Below are 23,961 nucleotides of genomic sequence, written 5' to 3' on the forward strand. Positions count from 1 at the left end.
AGTTAGGAATACATATGTTTGTGTGTGTGTGTGTGTGTGTGTGAAAGTATTAGTTACTCAGTTGTGTCCAACTTTTTGTGAACACATGGACTGTAGACCCGAGGTTCCTCTGTCCATGGGACTCCTAAGATGAGAATAAAGGAGTGGGTTGCCATTTCCTTCTGCAGGGGTTCTTCCTGACCCAGGGATCAAACCTGCTTCTCCTCCATTGCAGGTAGATTCTTTACTGTTTGAGTCATCTCTGAATATATAATAAACATATTAGAAACATAAGCATAGAGAAAATAATTTAAATGTGAAAAGAGTTATTACGAGTTCACTACAATTAAGCTACAAAATATAATTTATTTACAGTCTATTGATTTTTAGGGCTGAATTTTATAAATGTTATTTTAGAATATGATAAAATGAAAAGGGGAAGGAGACCTTTCTATATCAGTAAACATCTTTTCTCTGCCATAGCTTGTATGTAACAATAAGTTCACTGAAGTTTTCATTAGTTTTAGGCTTTGTGACAATATAATGCAATTTCATTTAACAGAAATTGTTTCTGAATTATTTTATGTGATTGAATTATAAGGAAAAACAACACATTAAGAAACTCCTGTTAATTGATCTATTACCACTAATTAGATTACATTAGGTAAAAATAAAAATTAATATCAGTGTATTTTGATAGTTGGGATAATATGTTACATAAAATTATATAGCCTAAGCAGTAAGAGTTAATAAATGTATTTTTTTACATATTGCTCCATTTTTCAAATATGTAGAAGTATGAACTGATTGAATCAAGTTGGAAAAGACAGAGGCTGAAGAAGGACAAGTATTTAACTTTTAGTATTTGAGTAACTTCAGTGAATGGTATGTCAAAATTTCTTATATATTTGCTACTTCTGAATCTAAAATTATATAAAATTAGATAAACATAATTTTCTGCTGAATTCCATTCACAGTGGCTATCGTTCCCATATAGTTGTCAATATTGCTTTATGAATTAATATATCAGTTTTGGTTATGGAACCCCAGCATGTCTATTTAGAATATGATTTATTCATAGAGAATTTATCTATTTCTTCTGCTGCTGACACTGCTGGCAAGTGGGGGAGGTTCCTGCTTTTGTTCTCAGTTGGGATGACTCACTTTGGCTTCCCTGGTGGCTCAGATGGTAAAGAACTGGCCCTGCAATGCAGGAGATCAGTATTCAATCCCTGGGTCAGGAAGATCCATGGCAGAAGGGAGTGGAAACCCATTCCAGAATTCAATGGACAGAGGAGCCTGGTGGGCTATTGTCTAATATGTCGCAAAGAATCAGACATGACTGAGCAACAAACACATACATCCCACAGGATGATGACTCAGGGTAGACCTACTCAAAACTCTGTCTACTTCTTGCCTCATGATCAGATTTTTATTGCTTGTTGTTTGTTTATCTGGGAGTTGGGGAGGAAAGTTCACTGGCAACCTCCTTTCATTGAGACCAGCAACCCTTCAGAGCATGTCCTATATGGAGACACATCTTGGAGAAGGGGTGGTCTCACATCTCTTGTGTTCATGTGTTCTAAGTTATTTTAGTCATGTCCAACTCTGCAAGCCCATGGACTGTAGCCCTCCAGCCTCCTCTGTCCATGGAATTCTCCAGACAAGAATACTGGAGTAGATTGTCATGCCCTCCTCTAGGGGATCTTCCCAACCCAGGGGTCGAACCTGTGTCTCTTATATCTCCTGCATTAGCAGGAAGGTTCTTTACCTCTAGCACCTCCTGGGAAGCCCCCTCATATCTCATACTCAACTGTTAATTCTGCAAGCAGAAGAATAATATTTATTAAGTGACTTTTATTTATTTTATCAATGGGAAAGACAAGTTTAAAAGTTTGGTAGTGGCCAATTTAACTGATGTCTTGGCAATACAGGCTTTCTAATACCCTATTTCTGGTAATATAGTTAGACAATGGACAGAAAATGTTGGCAATGTATCAAGCTTCAAAATTCATATTATGCCACATAGAATTTATTCTTTTAATTATTCAGTTTTAGAATTTATCAAAATTTATGAATTAGAATTGGCTATTAAGAAAGTAAAATTATTTAACACTAAGTAGTTAAGATGAGGTCATCAGGATGAGCCTCGTCCAAAAACTGATGTCCTTACAAAGGGAAAATGTGAACTAAAAGACACAAGGAGGATTCCATGCAGAGGCTGGGATGATGTTTCTGCAAACCAAGAAATGCTAACGATTGCCAACGAACTACCAGAAGTTGGGTGAGAAACAGAATATTGTCTCTCACATCCTGTGGAAGGAATCAGGCCCACTAGTGCGTTAATTCTGGCCTTCAGAACTGTGAAATGATGAACTTCCTTTAAGCCACTTAGTTTGTGGTACTTTGTTTTAGTAACCCTAGAAAAGTAATATCCTAGGAATTAAGGAAACAGTGTTCAATAGTTATTTTAATGATTTTTTTTGCTTAGTGGTAACATGATGTACTGGATGATTATTACTTGTTTATTCCTGATAAACTATTAATTATGTCAGGTCTTTTTGGAAAAAGGTTTAATAGACTATTTTTCATTTTTTTAACATATGAAGTCACCCAATAAGATATATTTACATGTATATTTTCAGTTCAGTTCTGTCACTCAGTCGTGTCTGACTCTGTGAACCCATGAATTACAGCACGCCAGGCTTCCCTGTCCATCACCAACTCCCGGAGTTTACTCAAACTCATGTCCATCGAGTTGGTGATGCCATCCAGCCATCTCATTCTCTGTCATCCCCTTCTCCTCCTGCCCCCAATCCCTCCCAGCATCAGAGTCTTTTCTAGTGAATCACTCTTCACATGAGGTGGCCAAAGTATTGGCGTTTCAGCTTTAGCATCAGTCCTTCCAATGAACACCCAGGACTGATCTCCTTTAGAATGGACTGGTTGGATCTCCTTGCAGTCCAAGGGACTCTCAAGAGTCTTCTCCAACACCACAGTTCAAAAGCATCAATTCTTTGGCGCTCAGCTTTCTTCACAGTCCAACTCTCACATCCATACATGACCACTGGAAAAACCATAGCCTTGACTAGACGGACCTTGGTTGGCAAAGTAATGTCTCTGCTTTTTAATATGCTATCTAGATTGGTCATAATTTTCCTTCCAAGAATTAAGTGTCTTTTAATTTCATGGCTGTAATCAGCATCTGCAGTGATGTATATTTTACATAGTGTTAAGTTTTAAAAATTTATCTGATCAGCTCTGTCATGTTAAATATAGTTCATTGTAAATGCTATTAAAGCTGCATTATATAAAAACAGACAATTATAATTATGATATGCATGAACCAACTTATTTGATTGACAGCACTGCAAAAGTTTTATTGGTAGATTATGTTAAAAGCATATCACATACTTCCTACCTCACAAATTATTTACATTTCTGGAGAATTGTTTGCCTAGATACTTAGGCAGTATGGTGATACATGCTCTTCTAAATTTTGCAAGTAAATTCACCAATGCGTCACTCTGTCTTATGGAAGGAATCTAAAGAATTTGTTTTTTCCTGCAACTAGATAGCACAAATTTTGTGTAAAAGTAGCAGAACCATCTTTCTGTTTAAGTGCCTGAAAAGGCAGCTCTTAGGAATTCATTATTTCACCCTTACCAGGAAAAAATTAACTATGTCCTTTGTAGAACAGAACAAAGAGGATATAGTTGTAACAATATGAGTTATTAAGTAGAATTACTTAATGCTGGAATATGCCTTTGATTTTTTTTTGGACCAGCTGAGTGTATAGAGGACTCAATGGGAATACTGCTATGAGCTTTAGCAGTGTCTATCAGAGTAGGATATGTGACAAGATAATATTAAGAGAGAAAAATATCATAGCATTTATACACATTCATTTTATCAAAAATAATAAACAATGCTTATTATGAAAATTTTACTAATGTTTCACATATGGATTGCCTCTGGAGTCCTTCATGGATCTGTCAGCCAGACAGCCATGTATCACATAGTACAGGAAATTTTCTAAAGGAAGCATGGCAGATTACCCAAAAGACAGAAAGGGTACCAAAAGCTTCCCTGTATTTTCTTCATTTCATTTGGGATGATATAATGTAATTTCTGTGTACCAGAATAGTTTCAGTAATAGCTTATCTTTTAATACAGTTGGCTTTAAAATAGCCTGCAAAGAATTCTCTGAAAGAAAATACTAATAATAGTAGGATAGATAAATGAACACTCCTACCTCCCTACAAAAAACAACAACGTATTTTCCACTAACTTGTATGTGCTTTTCTCAGTAACAGTATAGTAGAAAAACAATGATATATTTAACCACATTTAATCATCTGAGAAACTGAAAGACTCAAAAATGATGATTTAAAGTATGATTTTTTTTTTGTCTGCTAATCCTAAAGATAAACATTTAACATTGTGCATTGAGATGCTGTTCGATAATAATAAATATAAGGCCTTTACAAAATTAACATTTTTTTAAGAAACATGTGTAAAGCTGTGTGCTGTCCTTAGAAATTTGGTCTTGCAAAAACAAAATATAGTTGAAAGTAACAGCCCAATTTAGTATTGAAATTCTGAGTGACAATGAATTCAAATCCATATAGTGGACATGAAAAGCCATTGTGTTTCCTTGAAAATTTAAAATATCCTACCATGCCCCATATGAACTTTCTGTGCTACCTAGGGTATTCTGATACACTATTTGGACATATTGGCTCTGCATTATTAAGCTCTTATATTTCTGTACTAAGGGTCGGACACAACTGAGCAACTTCACTTTCACTTTTCACTTTCACACACTGGAGAAGGAAATGGCAACCCACTCCGGTGTTCTTGCCTGGAGAATCCCAGGGATGGGGGGGCCTGGTGGGCTTCTGTCTATGGGGTCACACAGAGTCGGACACGACTGAAGTGACTTAGCAGCAGCAGCAGCACAGGAGATATATTTTTTTAATTTACTGAAATATAAATGTTAGTTTCAGGTGTACAGCAAAGTGACTCAGTTATATATACAAATTATTTTTTCAGAGTTTTCCCCTTATAGATTATTACAAAATATTGAGTATAGTTCCCTGTTCGATACAGTAGGTCCTTGTTAGTTATCTAATTTATATCAATATATACTAGTGTGCATCTGTTAATCCCAAACTCTTAATTTATCCGATTTCCCTTTTGGTAATCATAATTTTTTTTCTATGTCTGTGAGTCTATTTCTGTTTTGTTAATAGGTTCCTTTGTGTCATTTTTAGCTATTATACAAAGAGGTATTATAATAGCTATTTTTCATGGAGCATCTACCATGTAGTTACTCTTTAGTATATTTATTTGAATTCTCACACCAGCCATCTAGGATAGGAATTATCCTTATCAAGGACCTGAGATATCAAGTGTCCAATGTTGTACAACTAGTTATTACAAGGTCTGAGTATCTGAAACAAAGAATATTTGACCTTGCTTTTCCTGTTATACCAGATCACCTTTCAGTAACACAGTACTCCTCTAAGAGCAATCTGAGAATACATAAGTAAGAATTGCTAATTGTAATTCTTAATCCATAATAAGTGACTCATTAAAGCCCACATTTGAAGAATATTAAATTTCTAGCTAAGACTGTTGGGTGTAGAGCTACCAGTTCCTCACCACCATACCGAAATGACATCCCGGGGATGACAGAGAATGAGATGGCTGGATGGCATCACCGACTTGACAGACATGAGTTTGAGTGAACTCCGGGAGTTGGTGATGGACAGGGAGGCCTGGCGTGCTGTGATTCATGGGGTCGCAAAGAGTTGGACACGACTGAGCGACTGAACGGAACTGAACCGAACTGAAAGGAAATGAATGCCAAGTTCTAGTGCTGGCACTAGAGTGTGATAGGTGTATAGAGTCTGATAACTCTATAGAAAAGAGGTAGGTACCTTTTCATGATATACTCCAAAGAACTAAGAAAATAATTTTTCACTGGAAATTCTTTTACTTTTCTAAGTATTTGAAAAGAACTTGTGGCAAAATAAACGAATTTTTGAAAGATCTTACTGTATTGCTAAAGGAGATGAGCAACATACAGAGAAATTGCATTGATTATAATAATAATAGTGCCATTTTTAAAGTACTTGGCTCATCACTCAATGCCTACCATGGAAATAATAAACTTTACTAATATTTTATAGGCAGATTGACTCTGGAGCCATCAGTAAGTCTCCCTATCAGATAGGCATGTATCACATAGCAAGACAGGGTTTACTGTGGAAAACAAGGCAGAATAGACAAAAGACAAAAGGAGGTACCCAAAATATCTTCACATCCTTAGATCTAAGTCAAATTTGCATTGTTCTATTCCAACACAAAGAATATAGCAATATAGGTCATATAGCCAAGGCTTCCCTTGTGGCTCGGCTGGTAAAGAATCCACCAGCAATCCTGGAGACCTGGGTTCAATCCCTGGGTTGAGAAGATCCCCTGGAGAAGGGAAAGGCTACCCACTCCAGTATTCTGGCCTGGAGAATTCCTTGCACTCTATAGTCCATGGGGTTGCAAAAAGTCGGACAGGACTGAGCGACTCACTTTCACTTTCATAAAACCAATAAACTCAGAACTCAGTAGACTCAGGACTCAAAGCCATTGTTTCACACCAAACTATAAGACATTCCCATGCTCCTGCTTCCATCCTGGCATTTTAATAGCTCTTTCAGTAAATAGATTGTTTTCTCAGTAGGATTTTTATATTGATTTTCATTGAATAAATTATATATAAAATGGCATAAATATTTTAATTGCTTTATGTTCTTTAGAATAATCTCAGACACAAATATTTATATTCAAATGCATTCCTTACACAGTCTATTACTTCTCTTACTGCTTGTGGGAGGGTACTAGTAAGACATGCCAAGTTTGTTATATTAAAAAAAAGTTTCACTGTTTTTATGATCTGTAGATGTAATTCTACATATGTATACATAGCCAAGGCCTGTACATGTAGCTGATTAAAGGGTTTTGTTAGCCAATCAATTAAAAAAAATCAGTCATATATGTATCTAGGTAGAGAGTGTTGTGGGCTTCCCTGGTGGCTCAGCTGGTAAAGAATCCACCTGCAATGCAGGAGAACCCAGTTTGATCCCTGGGTTTGGAAGAAACTGTGGAGGAGGGCATGGCATCCTACTCCAGTATTCTTGCCTGGAGAATTCTAATGGACAGAGGAGTCTGGCAGGCTAGTCCATGGGGTTGCAAAGAGTTGAACATGACTGAGCAGCTAAGCACAGAGAATGCTGTATAACTTCACAGTCATAGAATGGTTAATTAGCCCTTATTTATGCCAGCCTCTAGTTTGATCACTTATTTGAATCTCTTTTATTCCCCAACTCTTGGCCAGAAATAACTCTTAACGGTCTTCAATAACTCTTTAAGACTAGGGACTTCCCCGGTGGTTCAGTGGTCAAGACTGTGCTTCTACTGCAGGGAACATGAGTTTGATCCCTGATTAGAGAATTAAGCATGGCCAAAAAAGAAAAATACTTTCTAACACTAAATTAATAAGATTTATTTAGCCTTTGACACCCTGGACATGAGTTCCAATTTTAGATCCCCCAGCTGCTCCATAAATTTATTTCTTAACTTCTAGCCTCAAACCTCAGCAACAAAAAGTATAGATACTAACATTCTTTCCTGTACTGTGTACAAATGTTTCCCACAGGAATGATTATTTAGCCCTATTTACATGTTTATTCATCTACTTTTATTTATTAGCTGTAACTTTCTGAGAATCTTATTTTTCTTTACAACCTGAAACATAATAATAATGCAATCATCATATGCTGAGCTAACTAGCTAATTAATAAAAACACAAAATGATTTTATATTTTGACATTATTGTTCACACATTCTCTTAATTCTGCCCTTCATTTACCCCATGCCACCCTTTTCTGCTGACTTACTAGGATATTTATTATTCCTCTCATGAACCCATTATCACTTTCCATTCTATTGACCATGTTCTCTTTATAACTTTTGGTATTCTCTTCTCCATTGTATAGACTCTTCTTAGGATTCTTATTTCTTTATGTGAGCTGATGTATAACTCTAAGCTGAATACCACCCTGTCTCTGTGACTCTAGAACAAATCACTATTTTCTTACAACCTTTCAAGAGTTACAGTTGAAAATCTTGGTTTCTATTTCTTTATATTCATGTGATTCTTTCCACTTTAATATAATATGCACAGGAGATATTCTGGATCAGAAATGAATTTACATTAATTACTTCACAGTAGGGAATTGTGTGGTACCCTTTGTCCCAGTGCTTACTCCTGGGTCGTACAAGAACTGTCATGACAGATATCCTATATGACTTGTCGAGTATTCCACTGGTGACGACGAAAGGGGATTTTATTTTTTTCCTTCTTTGCTTATGAAGAGGAAGGAAGCAGACCTCCTTGAAAATATACAAGGTCTGAGTCATCTTCAGTTCAGTTCAGTTCAGTCGCTCAGTCGTGTCCGACTCTCCGCGACCCCATGAATCACAGCACGCCAGGCCTCCCTGTCCATCACCAACTCCCGGAGTTCACTCAAACTCATGTCCATCGAGTCGGTGATGCCATCCAGCTATCTCATTCTCTGTCGTCCCCTTCTCCTCCCACCCCCAATCCTTCCTAGCATCAGACTCTTTTCCAGTGAGTCAACTCGTCGCATGAGGTGGCCAAAGTATTGGAGCTTCACCTTTAGCATCAGTCCTTCCAATGAACACCCAGGATTGATCTCCTTTAGAATGGACTGGTTGGATCTCCTCGCAGTCCAAGGGACTCTCAAGAGTCTTCTCCAACACCACAGTTCAAAAGCATCAATTCTTTGGCAATCAGCTTTCTTCACAGTTCAACTCTCACATCCATACATGACCACAGGAAAAACCATAGCCTTGACTAGACGGACCTTGGTTGGCAAAGTAATGTCTCTGCTTTTTAATATGCTATCTAGGTTGGTTATAATTTTCCTTCAAGAGTAAGCATCTTTTAATTTCCTGGCTCCAATCAGCATCTGCAGTGATTTTGGAGCCCCAAAAAATAAAGTCTGACACTGTTTCCCCATCTATTTCCCATGAAGTGATGAGACCAGATGCCATGATCTTCGTTTTCTGAATATTGAGCTTCAAACCAAACTTTTCACTCTCCTCTTTCACTTTCATCAAGAGGCTTTTGAGTTCCTTTTCACTTTTTGTCGTAAGGTTGGTGTCATCTGCATATCTGAGGTTAATGATATTTCTCCCAGCAATCTTGATTCCAGCTTGTGCTTCTTCCAGCCCAGAGTTCCTCATGATGTACTCTGCATAGAAGTTAAATAAGCAGAGTGACAATATACAACCTTGACGTACTCCTTTTCCTATTTGGAATCAGTCTGTCGTTCCATGTCCAGTTCTGACTGTTGCTTCCTGACCTGCATACAGGTTTCTCAAGAGGCAGGTCAGGTGGTCTGGTATTCCCATCTCTTTCAGAATGTTCCACAGCTTATTGTGATCCACACAGTCAGAGGCTTTGGCATAGTCAATGAAGCAGAAATAGATATTTTTCTGGAACTCTCTTGCTTTCTGAGTCATCTACTGGTGTGTAAATAAAATATGTGCAGCAGCCTGCTAGTTCAGGTCTTTTGTTTGAGATCAAGAGATGGGGATTTTATCCCTTTTCACATGTAAATTCCTAGGGAGCTGGCTCTCTGGTCATTCTAACCCCTTAGAGCTTAATTCTGAGACCTAATCTGAGCTGTAACCATGTGTCTTTTCATGGAGGTAAGGGACTTAATTACCATCAAATCATCAAAGTAAATCGGTAGGCAAATGGTTACAGAGGTGGCTCAGATGATAAAGAATCTGCCTGCAATGCAGGAGACCCAGGTTCAATACCTAGGTTAGGAAATGGCTACCCACTCCACTATTCTTGCCTGGAGAATTCCATGGACAGAGGAGCCTGGTGGGCTGAAGACCATCGTGTCACAAAGAATCACACAGTACTGAATGACTAACACTTTCACACTTCACAGTTCTCATGTTGCATGAGGAGTCTCAGGAGTCTAGGACTTTTCAGGAGTTCTGAAAGATCTAGGGAGGTTTTATTTCACGATGCTAAGGGATTAAAAAATCCAGTACTCTTTCAGTCAAGAATTGCTAGTAAATCACACTATTGATATATTATGTGTCCTTCAAAATATGACCACAAATATGACATCATGAAATTGGTAGCAATAGCAAAACTAGAATTACAATTTTCAAATATAGAAAAATTAAATACTTTTTTTTATATTTGGCAGCTACATTGCTAAGTACTAGTCTACAAGGATGATTCTAAGTTTATGATCCTCTAAGAGAACTCACTCCAGTATTCTTGCCTGGAAAATTCCATGGTCAGAGGAGCCTGGTGGGCTACATCCAGGGGATCAAAATAGTTAAACATGACTTAGTGACTAAGCACACGCACACACACAACAAGACAGCTTAGCAGATCTTAGGGCTCTCTTTCTTACCTAAAAAGAATCCTTCACCTACTGAAATCCCATGAACTCTTTCTTCATTTTTGTTTTTATTTTTAAAGCATGCTCATCATGTGTGAATTGATTTATCCTCACATTTGATTTCTGATATTAAGATAGTTCCTGACTTTTGATCATAAGTGTACATTCTTCAAATGCATACATTCAGTCTTGAATTTTAAAATAAAACTAATGAGAGAACTGAACTGCTTCATCATCTTATCTCTTTAATCTTGTTCAATAACATTTCTACCCTTTCTAACAGTACTCCTATTTTATTCAATACCCTCAGAACTCAAATTAGTAAGAGAAAACTTTGATGTTAGCTTTCTTTTGACAGAAGATCACTGAGCATGATTTTGTCTGAATGCCTCCCACTGCATGTTGAAACACCATTTTATTTGCATTTTATTGTTACGTGACCTAAACAAATTTTCCTGCAAGAATAACAGCCTGAGGGTCACGTTGATCTTTTATTCAGTCTCAGCTTTTTGTTTGTTTTCTTTATTAATAATATTTTTAGTCCAGAAATGTCCATTGTTTCCTTTTTGTTGCTTCTGTTTCTCTCCTGAGGTTTGAGAGTCTTTTGTGAGATTTGCATTCACTGAACAATGTTCAATTGAGAATAGCTACAAAGGATGCTTTAAGACGTTGTCTATTAGTGTCAACATCTTGTTTCTGATGAAATAGCTCAATTAGAATTTTTAGACAATTAGATTTCGGACTCAGATAGCATTCTTTGCTCTTGAGAATGTGTCAAACTTTTTGTTTCTTTTTATTTCAGTTAATTTTGCTTCTATCCTTGATACTAAAAAGATCAAGTTGTGGGGATTCTGGATCCTGCTCTTTTTCTTTGTCAGCATTTTTTCCCTTAAATTCAGCAGAAATATTTGGCTAGATTTAAATTGTGAACTCTATCATGTACAGCATCTCTGGTCTCAATTCAGATCGTGTTCCTTTAACTGGGCTGGTTTGAATCTTTTTTACCCATGGTTCAAGGTTCAGTCTGTCGATTGGAAGCAAAAAAAATTGCACAACATGAGAGCTTTGAGCCTCAGTTTTATTGGGTAAATTACTAAGGACTATAAGCAAGGAGACAACCTCTCAGATAGCTATGAGGAACTGCTCTGAAGGGTCAGTAGATGTCTGATTTTGGTGAAGGTGCTATGTGCAATAACCATGCATCTCCATAGAGGTTACAGCTAGTCACCAGGAGCAGATGACTCCGTTCATGATTGTAGGTTTTATCTAGGTATGAGAAGGTGTAAGAAATTGGGTTCATAAAATTTTCTCCTGCATACATATAATTATCTGAAGGCCTATTCTGCCGGTTTCTGCCAGAGCACAGAGTATTCATTCCTGATTTCTGTGCTGAACCCCTCTCAGAGGGTGTGAAAAGTCAGCCACTGCATGACTGGTGACTTCATTCTCTTGGAACAAGATGGTGAATGACACTGACAGTTCTTCAGTTGTCAAATCAAAATGTGGAGGAACTTGGTTTGGAGAACCCTTCTTTACATTTTTCCCTTCTGAAATTTTAACCTTTTCAGTGTTCTTAGCTACTCAGCTTCTCTTTCTGGTTTTCCAGGAGAGAAAGACTGGTCTACTAATGTGTACCCAGAAGGTACTGTATATACTGTGTGGGTTGCTCCTCCTGGTTCTAGATAAAGAGCCACAGAGACGTGCAGGGATTTGTTGACTTCCCTTCTGTCCACAAAGTGCATGTGCATCCTGCATCTCAGTCTTTCAGCTTCTGTGACTTCTGTATTAGCTGCATTTTCTTTCTTTCTTTTTTTTTTTGGTTTGTTCATTTGTTTTATAGTAAATTTCATACCAGTTGGTTTTTAGTCCATCATATCAGGAATCAGAATCCATACTTGTTATTGAGAAAGCCAACACATTAATCATTTTTTCATAGGAAAAATATACTTGAAATATTTCAAATGTTTTTTAAGAATTTCTGAATTATTGTGTTGGACATAAAAGTATAAGTAATGATTGCTTGCAGCTAAGAATGATTGCTGCTGCTAAGTCACTTCAGTCGTGTCCGACTCTGTGCGACCCCACAGACGGAAGCCCACCAGGCTCCCCCGTCCCTGGGATTCTCCAGGCAAGAACAGTGGAGTGGGTTGCCATATGATTATGACAGCAATATGTTTAATTTACTTGCTTGCCCTGAAATACATTATAGTGTGTGGCCAAGTAGTTATACACCTATGAGGAAGCATACATCTAAGTCTCACATTGGGATAAACTCATTTTCATTGAAGATAATCAACCTTTTACATACTCATTTTCTTCATCTATAAAATACAAATAAAATTTTCCACCTAATAGATTCCTATAAAATGAGAACATATTTAAATTATGTAAAAAAGTTTATGAAACAGCACCAATAGTTAAAATGGTTATTCCTTATCCAGTAACATCCATTCACCTTCAGGGAGCATAGTACTTTTTGAATATATATATATATATATATTTTTAACTAAACCTATATGGTTTAGTAAATACCTACCAACTTTTAGGGGCTTCCCTGGTGGTTCAGACAATATAAGAATCTGTCTGCAATGCAGGAGACCCGGGTTCAATCCCTGGATTGGAAAGATCCCCTGAAGAAGGGAATGGCTGGAAGAATCCCCTGGAGAAGGGAATACCTACTCCAGTATTCTTGCCTGGAGAATCCCATGAACAGAGGATCTACAGTCCACTGGGTCACAAGGAATCATACATGACTGGGCAGCTAAGCAGGATATCATTTTTAGAGGTGTTGAAAAGCACTTTGTAGCTATTGTACATATCATAAAACAAAGCAAAACTTGTTGAATTTAAGCAATCGACATGTAGGAAATAAGGGAGTATTAATTTTCACACACCCATTTTATATTTTGTATGTATCATATGCAGATAATGCCAAGAATCAAAATATTGTCAATTTGAAATCTTATATGAATAGACAGAGCCAATCAAAACAGAGACGATTATTTAAGCCTATTTTCTAACCTCTGATACATTTATATTAGATTTAATGGTCATTTTTTGGAGGGGGATAGATTGTTGAGAAAAAGAATTAGTGGGAAGGGAGTTGAGAGATTTATATAATTTAAGAGCTTTATTTTCATAAGCATTTTTTTATTACTTTCTCTCTGACCCACAATGGTGAAATCTTTCTACTTGACATTTACCTGTCAGAAGAGAAGATCTACTCTCCTCCAATAGCATCATCTTCTTGAAAACAAGCAAAAAGATAAATACATAAGTTTCAACTTGACTACAGAAATATAAAACAGATTTTAAATATTGCAGATGTTATTATTTCTTTAAAAAATGAGGATGAGGAGAGGATTGTATATAAATGTGCTTAGTCATGTCTCATTGCAACCCCATGGATAGTAGCCCACCAGGCTCCTCTGTCCATGGAATTCTATAGGCAATAATACCGGAGTGGGTTGCCATTCTCTTGTCCAGGGGATCTTCCCAAGCCATGGATTGAGCCTGCATCTCTTGCGGCTCCTGCATTGGCAGGAGGAATCTTTACCACTGAGCCACCTGGGAAGTACTTATTGTATTTGAGGGTCACTCCTAAACACTCTAGCAAATAGTTCTGTACAAATTCAGGGCCAATGAAGTATCACATCCTACAGGGAAAATAATCTGCTTCTCTTATCAGAAATCCCATAAGTGTTAAAAGTGCTTTTCTGATGATAAAATGAAGCATTTTGAATAGATGAGTTCAAGGGCTCCTTTTAATTTCCAAGACCTAGCATTTTTTCTGACTCTAAATGTGTCATCAAGGTCACCAGCGCCAGTCACAATATCTGACTTATAGTTGGTGCTGAGTCAATATTTATTAAAAGAATGACAAGCGAATATATACATATGTGCATTTTCTGTTTCAAACTAAAAGTATTAAGTTGAGAAAAACCACGTGAAGATCTTATTCAAAAACACTACCTTTAAAATACAGTAGAGTCACATTTAACCAGAATGTACTGTAACAAGTTTAGAGATGAGGGAAAAACCAGAAAAAAGGAAAATAGAGATTTGTAAAATAATTTAACGTTTCCTCTAACCCAGTGATCTCAATAGTGCTGTGCCATGTTTAATTGCTCAGTCATGTCCAACTCTTTGTGACCCCATGGATTGTATCTCACCAGGCTCCTCTCTCCATGGGGATTCTCCAGGCAAGAATACTGGAGTGGGCTGCCATGCCATCCTCCAGGGGATTTTCCCAACCCAGGGATCAAACCCAGGTCTCAGTAGTATTTCATTTTAAAATGATATTTCCACAAGTCCTGATTTTCAGTAGCACATGGAACTCCCCATAATTCCTGATTTCCAGAAAATACAAGGATATTTTCAATTCTTTAGAATCCTGCCATGTAGAACACTGACTCCAGCATACTACTGGCCCAGAATGGGCAAGATTGAGGTCAAGAGTGAGGTTGGAAAAGGTGATTGCTGTTTGAGTTAAAAGGTTTTGTGGTATTCTGAAATTCAGGATTCAACAAGTCTTTCTTCCAACCCCACCATTAAACTCGGCACATCTTTCTGTGATAAGAAATAGTCCATTATTAGAGAAATATATATATTAGAAGCCAAAACCTTTAAAGAAGATGATAGGTGAAAAACTAGTGACAGCTTTTGCTTCTGAGTAAATCGTTCACTCAATATCATTTTCTTAAATATTTTTCATATGAACAGTTTTGCCAAATGAATAGTTTTTGCATTAATATACAGGGTTCACATTGGCAACCTGTTCTTTAACAAAATGCATTCACAGCAGCTCAGAAATGAATAGAGCTTGAGTTGGCAGTATCACTTCCCTGTTTTCTTCTAAATCCATTTATGAGGGCAAAGATGAAGTGTGTTCAACCAGTAAAAAAAAAATTGGAGAGAAGAAAGTATAGAGCTTCAAATAAAAAGAGAAGTAATGGTTGTAAAATTTGGGGAAATCTGGGATAATTAAACTTTGTGACTTGATATCAGTGGACATTTTTGCATAGTTGGAAACTAAAGAAAATTAAATGTTCTGAAGTGACAAGAAAAAATATCTTCTGAAAAAGTATGTGCAGGCATGAATACATAGCTCTTAGGCTCTGCCTTAGTTAAATTTCAGAGAATGCTGTTTTGGCTTTGTTTGTTTGCTTTTATTATAATAAGGAGCACTGGGAGTGGATATCTATTCAAAAAGAAAGAAAAGGCATAATTGGTCAACTAATACGAAGGAGTTGGTATATGACAAAGAAATCTAAACCTAAAATGAGAAGACAGAAGATATTATTCTTTTTTAGAAAATATAATACCCATCAGTAGAGGACATTATTGTTACTGATAAAGATGAAGACACTTTAAAACTTGATCATATTAATGAAATAAACGTTCAGTTCAGTTCAGTCGCTCAGTCGTGTCTGACTCTTTGCGACCCCATGAATCACAGCATGCCAGGCCTCCCTGTCCATCACCAACTCCCAGAGTTCACTCAAACTCATGTCCATCGAGTCGGTGATGAGAGCCAGCATGAGGAAGGTTTTGTGTTTGGTGGGAAACAGGAATACTGTGTGGAAACCCTTAGCAATTATAAATATAAAAGATAACTTCAACATAATTGATTGTTCTATAATCCATTCAAGTCTGTACCCTAATTTTTATTATTCTTTAATATAATACAATTTTGATTATGTTATTGTTACCTGCCCATGTATGAACTGACCCATCTTAGTCTAATTGATCCATGTAAGCACTTAATTAATGTGAACAAAACAAAATTATACGGAATAAAATCAGACCTACAAAATTATTGCTGTTTAAATAACTCAAGACATTTGGGGATTGTATCTCAAATTCACATTGCTAAACATAAAAGAAATTTTCTATGAAAAATTGACCTTAATTACCACAAACTTTAGACACACTTGATAATTAATTTTTCCCTGGTTTATTCATGTGACTTTAAGGAGAACTCACTTGTCTGACTTTGCTTCTATCCCATTGATTTCATTGTTAGTCCCTGTTCACTACTCCCATATCAAAACAATGGCCTCTCTCGGATCTCAGATTTGGTTCTTTTTTCCTCTGTCTTTACGTGTATACAGTATCACTTCGCGGCTATGTGATATGGTTCTCAGTTCAGTTCAGTCGCTCAGTCGTGTCCGACTCTCTGCAACCCCATCAATCACAGCACGCCAGGCCTCCCTGTCCATCACCAACTCTGGAGTTCACTCAAAGTCATGTCCATCAAGTCGGTGATGCCATCCAGCCATCTCATTCTCTGTCGTCCCCATCTCCTCCTGCCCCCAATCCCTCCCAGCATCAGACTCTTTTCCAGTGAGTCAACTCATCGCATGAGGTGGCCAAAGATATGGTTCTAGTATATCCAAATGTACCTGTTCTTACCTCTTCCATGTCCAAGTAAGGCATGGCTGGCTTATCCAATCACCTAATAAAATTGAGTATGTTAATAGGCATCCTATACTCAACATGTTCATCAATGAACTTCTATTACTTCCCACAATATCTCCTTCACCTTGAGTCTCTACTTATCTCAGTTGATGGAAACACCATCCTTCTATTTGCTCAAGTAAAAAAAAAAAAAAAGAGAGAGACGACTGTGATTTTTTTTTTTTTTTTTTTATCTCACACACTGTAAGACATATTCAGTTTAGCTGGAAACCCACAGGCTTCATGTCAAAACACACCCAGGCTTTCATTACTTTCCCTTCTTCAACAGCCTCCCTGAACCCTCATTACCATAATCTTTTACCTGTATTATTGTAGACATTTCCAACGGACCTCCTTAAGTTCACCTTTGCTACTTCAAGTTTGTTCTCAGTGTAGGAAGGTGTTATTTAACATGAGTTAGGTTATGTCTCTTGTCTCAGAGTTCCCCCATAGTTCACCAATTCAATCAATGCCTAGAAGTCAATTTCCTCACATAACTTCAAACAAAAACTGACCCCTACCACATCTCCTGACTTTATCTCTTACTACCTCAGTTTCCTTCCTGCCCATTATATATCTATGGAAGAGATAAATAAGAACATCTCCAATGAGTGATTAAGAGAAATAAATTATACCAATTTGAAATTATACCAATAAGCAAATATTGCTTTTATTAATTTTAACATTATTTTTACATAGTTTGTGTTTCAGTTCAGTTCAGTCGCTCAGTTGTGTCCGACTCTTTGAGACTCCATGAATCGCAGCACACCAGGCCTCGCTGTCCATCACCAACTCCCCAAGTTCACTCAAACTGATGTCCATCGAGTCGGTGATACCATCCAGCCATCTCATTCTCTGTCGTCCTCATCTTCTCCTGCCCCCAATCCCTCCCAGCATCAGACTCTTTTCCAGTGAGTCAACTCGTCACATGAGGTGGCCAAAGTATTGGAGCTTCAGCTTTAGCCTCAGTCCTTCCAATGAACACCCAGGATTGATCTCCTTTAGAATGGACTGGTTGGATCTCCTTGCAGTCCAAGGGACTCTCAAGAGTCTTCTCCAGCACCACAGTTTGTGTTTAGGTGTGGCTTTTATTTTCAGTAGAGAATTTTATAAAAGGCAGAAGCTGTATTCTTAAGTATGTAAAATACAAAGAAAAAAAAATTTTAAGTTTTACTTTATCATAATAACTTAACTTGTAATTAAAAATACATGGGTTATTATAAATTCCATGACTAGATTGCATAGCTATACAATTTAAACACATAAAGAATGATTATATTTCTAAAATATATTTGAGAGTTTTCAGAGGGGAGGGAACAAGATGGCGGAGGAATAGGACAGTGAGACCACATTCTCCCACACAAATTCATCAAGAAAAATTTTAACGTGGAGTAAAGTCCATAAAACAACTTCTGAATGCTGGCAGAGGACATCAGGCACCCAGAAAAGCAGCCCATTGTCTTCGAAAGGAGGTAGGAAAAAACATAAAAGATAAATAGACAAAAGAAGTAAGGACAGAGCTCCATCCCTGGAAGGGAGGCTTTAAAAAGAGATAGGTTTCCATAAACAAGGAAACACTCTCACTGGCAAGTCTGTGGTGAGCCTTGGAACCTCAGAGGGCCACATAACCAGGAGGTAAAAGAAAGAAATAATTAAAACCCACAGATTACCCGCCAAACGGTAACTCCCAGTGGAGAAGCAGCACAGCTGCCTGCATCCATCATTAGCAAGCAGAGGATGGGCAGGGAGGACTGGGCATGAATGCCGCGAGAACAATCTGAGAGAACAAACTGGGTATAAAAAAGCAGACTGGGATAGCTTCCCCCACAAAAAGGCGGAAAGACCTAACCTAAAACTCTGTCAGCCCCACTCATAGAACAAAGGACTGAGCAGAGCAAGCTGGCTGCGGTCGGCCCATCCCCCATCCCCCGCCAAGACAGGCAGGGAGGGCAGCCAGAGCTGGAGGGGGCAACCACGGCCCCAGAAAGACATTCGATACCAAACTGCAGGCTGGCTTTGTTGCTAATCAAGACTTCTTGGGCTCAGGTTGGTCGATATCCACCTGAGAAGGTGTGCCGGTTGTACACCCAGAAAACCGAGTGGCAGGGACCAGGGAGGCGAAAAGTCGCAGCGACGACAATTGCCGAACACCTGGTCACCTGAGCTGCTTGGACTAGGGAAGGCACAGAACTCAGGCCCAACCAAGTCTGTACCTTTCTGGAGTACTCAAGAACCTGAACTTGAACTGCTCAGAACTGGGAAGTGCATAAAACCCAGTGCCGGCCTCAGACAGTTCCTGGCAGAGCAACCTAGAGCCTGTGCAGTGTAGACTGGGACAGCACACGTGCTGTGAGCAGGGACAAAGACATTGTGGCTGAGACACTGCGAACACTCCCCACGGAGGCCAGAGATATTTGTCTGCAGCATTCTTCCCTTCCCAGAACAGGACTGAACAACTGAGCCTTAAAAAGTATCCACCCGCCCCCTAGTGTCAGGGTGGAAATTAGACACTGAAGAGACCAGCAAACAGAAGCTAAAACAGAGGGAACCACCTTGGAAATGACAGATAGAAAAGTCTAGAGACTACTCCAAGAATAAGACCAAAAACCAGAAGCAAGAGGCTTAAGCCCGAATCCTGAGAACACCAGAGAACTGACTCCAGGGAACATTAATCAATAGGAGCTCATCAAATGCCTCCATACCTACACTAAAACCAAGCACCACCCAAGGATCAACAAGTTCCAGAGCAAGACATACCACGCAAATTCTCCAGCAACACAGGAAAATAGCCCTGAGCTTCAATATACAGGCTGCCCAAAGTCACTCCAAACCCAATGACATCTCATAACTCATTACTGGACACTTCATTGCACTCCAGAGAGAAGAAATACAGCTCCACCCACCAGAACACCGACACAAGCTTCCCTAACCAGGGAAACTTGATAAGTCACCCGTCCAACCCCACACACAGCGAGGAAACTACATAGTAAAGAGAACTCCACAAACTGCCAGAAGAGGGAAAGGCCACCCCAAGCAAAGCAATATAAGCAAGATGAAGAGGCAGAGAAATACCCAGCAAGTAAAGGAACAAGATAAATGCCCAACAGCACAAACAAAAGAGGAAGATATACGGAATCTACCTGATAAAGAATTTCGAATTTTGATGGTGAAAATGATTCAAAGTCTTGAAAGCAAAATGGAGTTACAGATAAATAACCTGGAGGAAAGGATTGAGAAGATGCAAGAAAGGTTTAATAAGGATTTAGAGGAAATAAAAAAGAGACAATATACAATGAATAATGCAATAGATGATATCAGAAACACTCTGGAGGGAACAAACAGTAGGATAACGGAGGCAGAAGACAGGATAAGCAAGCTAGAATTGTAGAAATAAATGAAACATAGAGGAAAAAAGAAAAATGAATTAAAAGAAATGAGGACAATATTACAGACCTCTGGGACAATGTTAAATGCCCCAACATTCGAATCATAGGAGTCCCAGAAGAAGAAGACAAAAAGAAAGACCATGAGAGAATACTTGAGGAGATAATAGTTGAAAACTTCCCTAAAATGGGGAAGGAAATAATCACCAAAGTCCAAGAAACCCAGGGAGTCCCTAACAGGATAAACACAAGGCGAAATACTCCAAGACACATATTAATCAAATTAACAAAGATCAAACAGAAAGAACAAATATTAAAAGCAGCAAGGGAAAAGCAGCGGAGCTGGTGATGGACAGGGAGGCCTGGCGTGCTGTGATTCATGGGGTCGAGCAGAGTCGGACACGACTGAGCGACTGAACTGAACTGAACACACAAGGGGATTCCCATAAGGATGACAGCTGATCTTTCAACAGAAAGTCTTCAGGCCAGGAGGGAATGGCAAGACATACTTAAAGTGATGAAAGAAAATAACCTACAGCCAGATTACTGTACCCAGCAAGGATCTCATTCAAATATGAAGGAGGAATAAAAAGCTTTACAGACAAGCAAAAGCTGAGAGAATTCAGCATCAGCAAACCAGCTCTCCAACAAACGCTAAAGGATCTTCCTAGACAGGAGACAGAGAAAGGGTATATAAACTCGAACTCAAAACAATAAAGAAAATGGCAACGGGATCATACTTATCAATAATCACCTTAAACGTAAATGGATTGAATGCCCCAACCAAAAGACAAAGGCTGGCTGAATGGATACAAAAACAAGACCCCCATATATGTTGTCTACAAGAGACCCACCTCAAAACGAGGGACACAAACAGACTGAAAGTGAAAGGCTGGAAAAAGATATTCCACGCAAGTAGAGACCAAAAGAAAGCAGGAGTAGCAATACTCATATCAGATAAAATAGACTTTAAAACAAAGGTTGTGAAAAAAGACAAAGAAGGAAACTACATAATGATCAAAGGATAAATCCAAGAAGAAGATATAACAATTATAAATATTTATGCACCCAACATAGGAGCACCACAATATGTAAGACAATTACTAACAAGTATGAAAGGGGAAATTAACAACAATGCAATAATAGTGGGAGATTTTAATACCCCACTTACACCTATGGATAGATCAACTAAACAGAAAATTAACAAGGAAACACAAACTGTAAATGATACAATAGACCAGTTAGACCTAATAGATATCTATAGGACATTTCACCCCAAAACAATGAATTTCACCTTTTTCTCAAGCACAAACAGAACTTTTTCCAGGATAGATCACATCCTGGGCCATAAATCTAGCCTTGGAAAATTCAAAAAAATTGAAATCATTCCACGCATCTTTTCTGACCACAATGCAGTAAGATTAGATCTCAATTACAGGAGAAAAACTATTAAAAATGCCAACATATGGATGCTGAACAACACGCTGCTGAATAACGAACAAATCATAGAAGAAATCAAAAGAGAAATCAAAATATGCATAGAAATGAATGAAAATGAAAACACAACAAGCCAAAACCTCTGGGACACTGTAAAAGCAGTGCTAAGGGGAAGGTTCATAGCAATACAGGCACACCTCAAGAAACAAGAAAAAAGTCAACTAAATAACCTAACTCTCTGATGCTAAAGCTGAAACTCCAATACTTTGGCCACCTCATGCGACGAGTTGACTCACTAGAAAAGACTCTGATGCTGGGAAAGGTTGGGGGCGGGAGGAGAAGGAGATGACTGAGAATGAGATGGCTGGATGGCATCACCGATCGATGGACATGAGTTTGAACTCCGGGAGTTGGTGATGGACAGGGAGGCCTGGCGTGCTGTGATTCATGGGGTCGCGGAGAGTTGGACACGACTGAGTGACTGAACCGAACTGAACTGAACACCTAAAGAAAGTAGAAAAGGAAGAAATGAAGAACCCCAGGGTTAGTAGAAGGAAAGAAATCTTAAATATTAGGGCAGAAATAAATGCAAAAAAAAACAAAAGAGGCCATAGCAAAAATTACCAAAACCAAAAACCAAAAACAAAACACTAGCCAGACTCATCAAGAAACAAAGGGAGAAGAACCAAATCAATAAAATTAGAAATGAAAATGGAGAGATCACAATCGACAACACAGAAATACAAAGGATCATTAGAGAATACTATCAACAATTATATGGTAATAAAATGGACAACTTGGAAGAAATGGACAAATTCTTAGAAACGTACAACTTTCCAAAACTGAACCAGGAAGAAAAAGAAAATCTGAATAGACCCATCACAAGCACGGAACTAGAGGCTGTAATCAGAAACCTCCCAGCAAACAAAAGCCCAGGTCCAGACTGCTTCACAGCTGAATTCTACCAAAAATTTAGAGAAGAGCTAACACCTATTCTACTCAAACTCTTCCAGAAAATTGCTGAGGAAGGGAAACTTCCAAACTCATTCTACGAGGCCACCATCACCCTAATCCCAAAACTTGGTAAAGATCCTACAAAAAAAGATCACTACAGGCCAATTTCCCTGATGAACACAGATGTAAAAATCCTTAACAAAACTCTAGCAACCAGAATCCAACAACACATTAAGAAGATCATACATCATGTACAAGTGGGCTTTATCCTAAGAATGCAAGGATTCTTCAATATCTGCAAATCAATCAATATAATACACCACATTAACAAACTGAAAAATAAAAATCATATGATTATCTCAATAGATGCAGAGAAAGCCTTCGACAAAATTCAACATCCATTTATGATAAAAACCCTCTAAAAGGTGGGAATAGAAAGAACATACCTCGACATAATAAAAGCTATATATGACAAACCCACAGCACACTTTATCCTCAACGGTGAAAAAAATGAAAGCATTTCCCCTAAAGTCAGGAACAAGACAAGGACCCCCACTCTCACCACTACTATTCAACATAGTTCTGGAAGTTTTTACCACAGCAATCAAGGCAGAAAAAGACATAAAAGTAATCCAAATTGGAAAAGAAGAAGTAAAACTTTCACCGTTCGCTGATGACATGATCCTCTACACAGAAAACCCTAAAGACTCTACCAGAAAAATACTAGAGCTAATTAATGAACACAGTAAAGTTGCAGGATATAAAATCAACACACAGAAATCCCTTGCATTCCTATACACTAATAATGAGAAAATAGAAAGAGAAATTAAGGAAACTATTCCATTCACTGTTGCAACAAAAAGAATAAAATACTTAGGAATACTTAGGAATATATCTACCTAAAGAAACAAAAGACCTGTACTTAGAGAACTATAAAACACTGGTGAAATAAATCAGAGAGGACACTAATAGATGGAGAAATATACCGTGTTCATGGATTGGAAGAATAAATATTGTGAAAATGAGTATACTACCCAAAGTAATTTATACATTCAATGCAATGCCTATCAAGCTACCAATGATATTTTTCACAGAGCTAGAACAAATAATCTCACAATTTGTATGGAAATACAACAAACCTCAAATAGCCAAAGCAATATTGAGGAAGAAGAATGGAACTGGGGGAACCAACCTGCCGGACTCCAGGTTCTATTATAAAGCCACAGTCATCA

This window comes from Moschus berezovskii, chromosome 19, assembly GCF_049115385.1.
Source record: "Moschus berezovskii isolate FMDL1 chromosome 19, NW_MosBer_1.0, whole genome shotgun sequence".
In the NCBI taxonomy this organism is placed as follows: Eukaryota; Metazoa; Chordata; class Mammalia; order Artiodactyla; family Moschidae; genus Moschus; species Moschus berezovskii.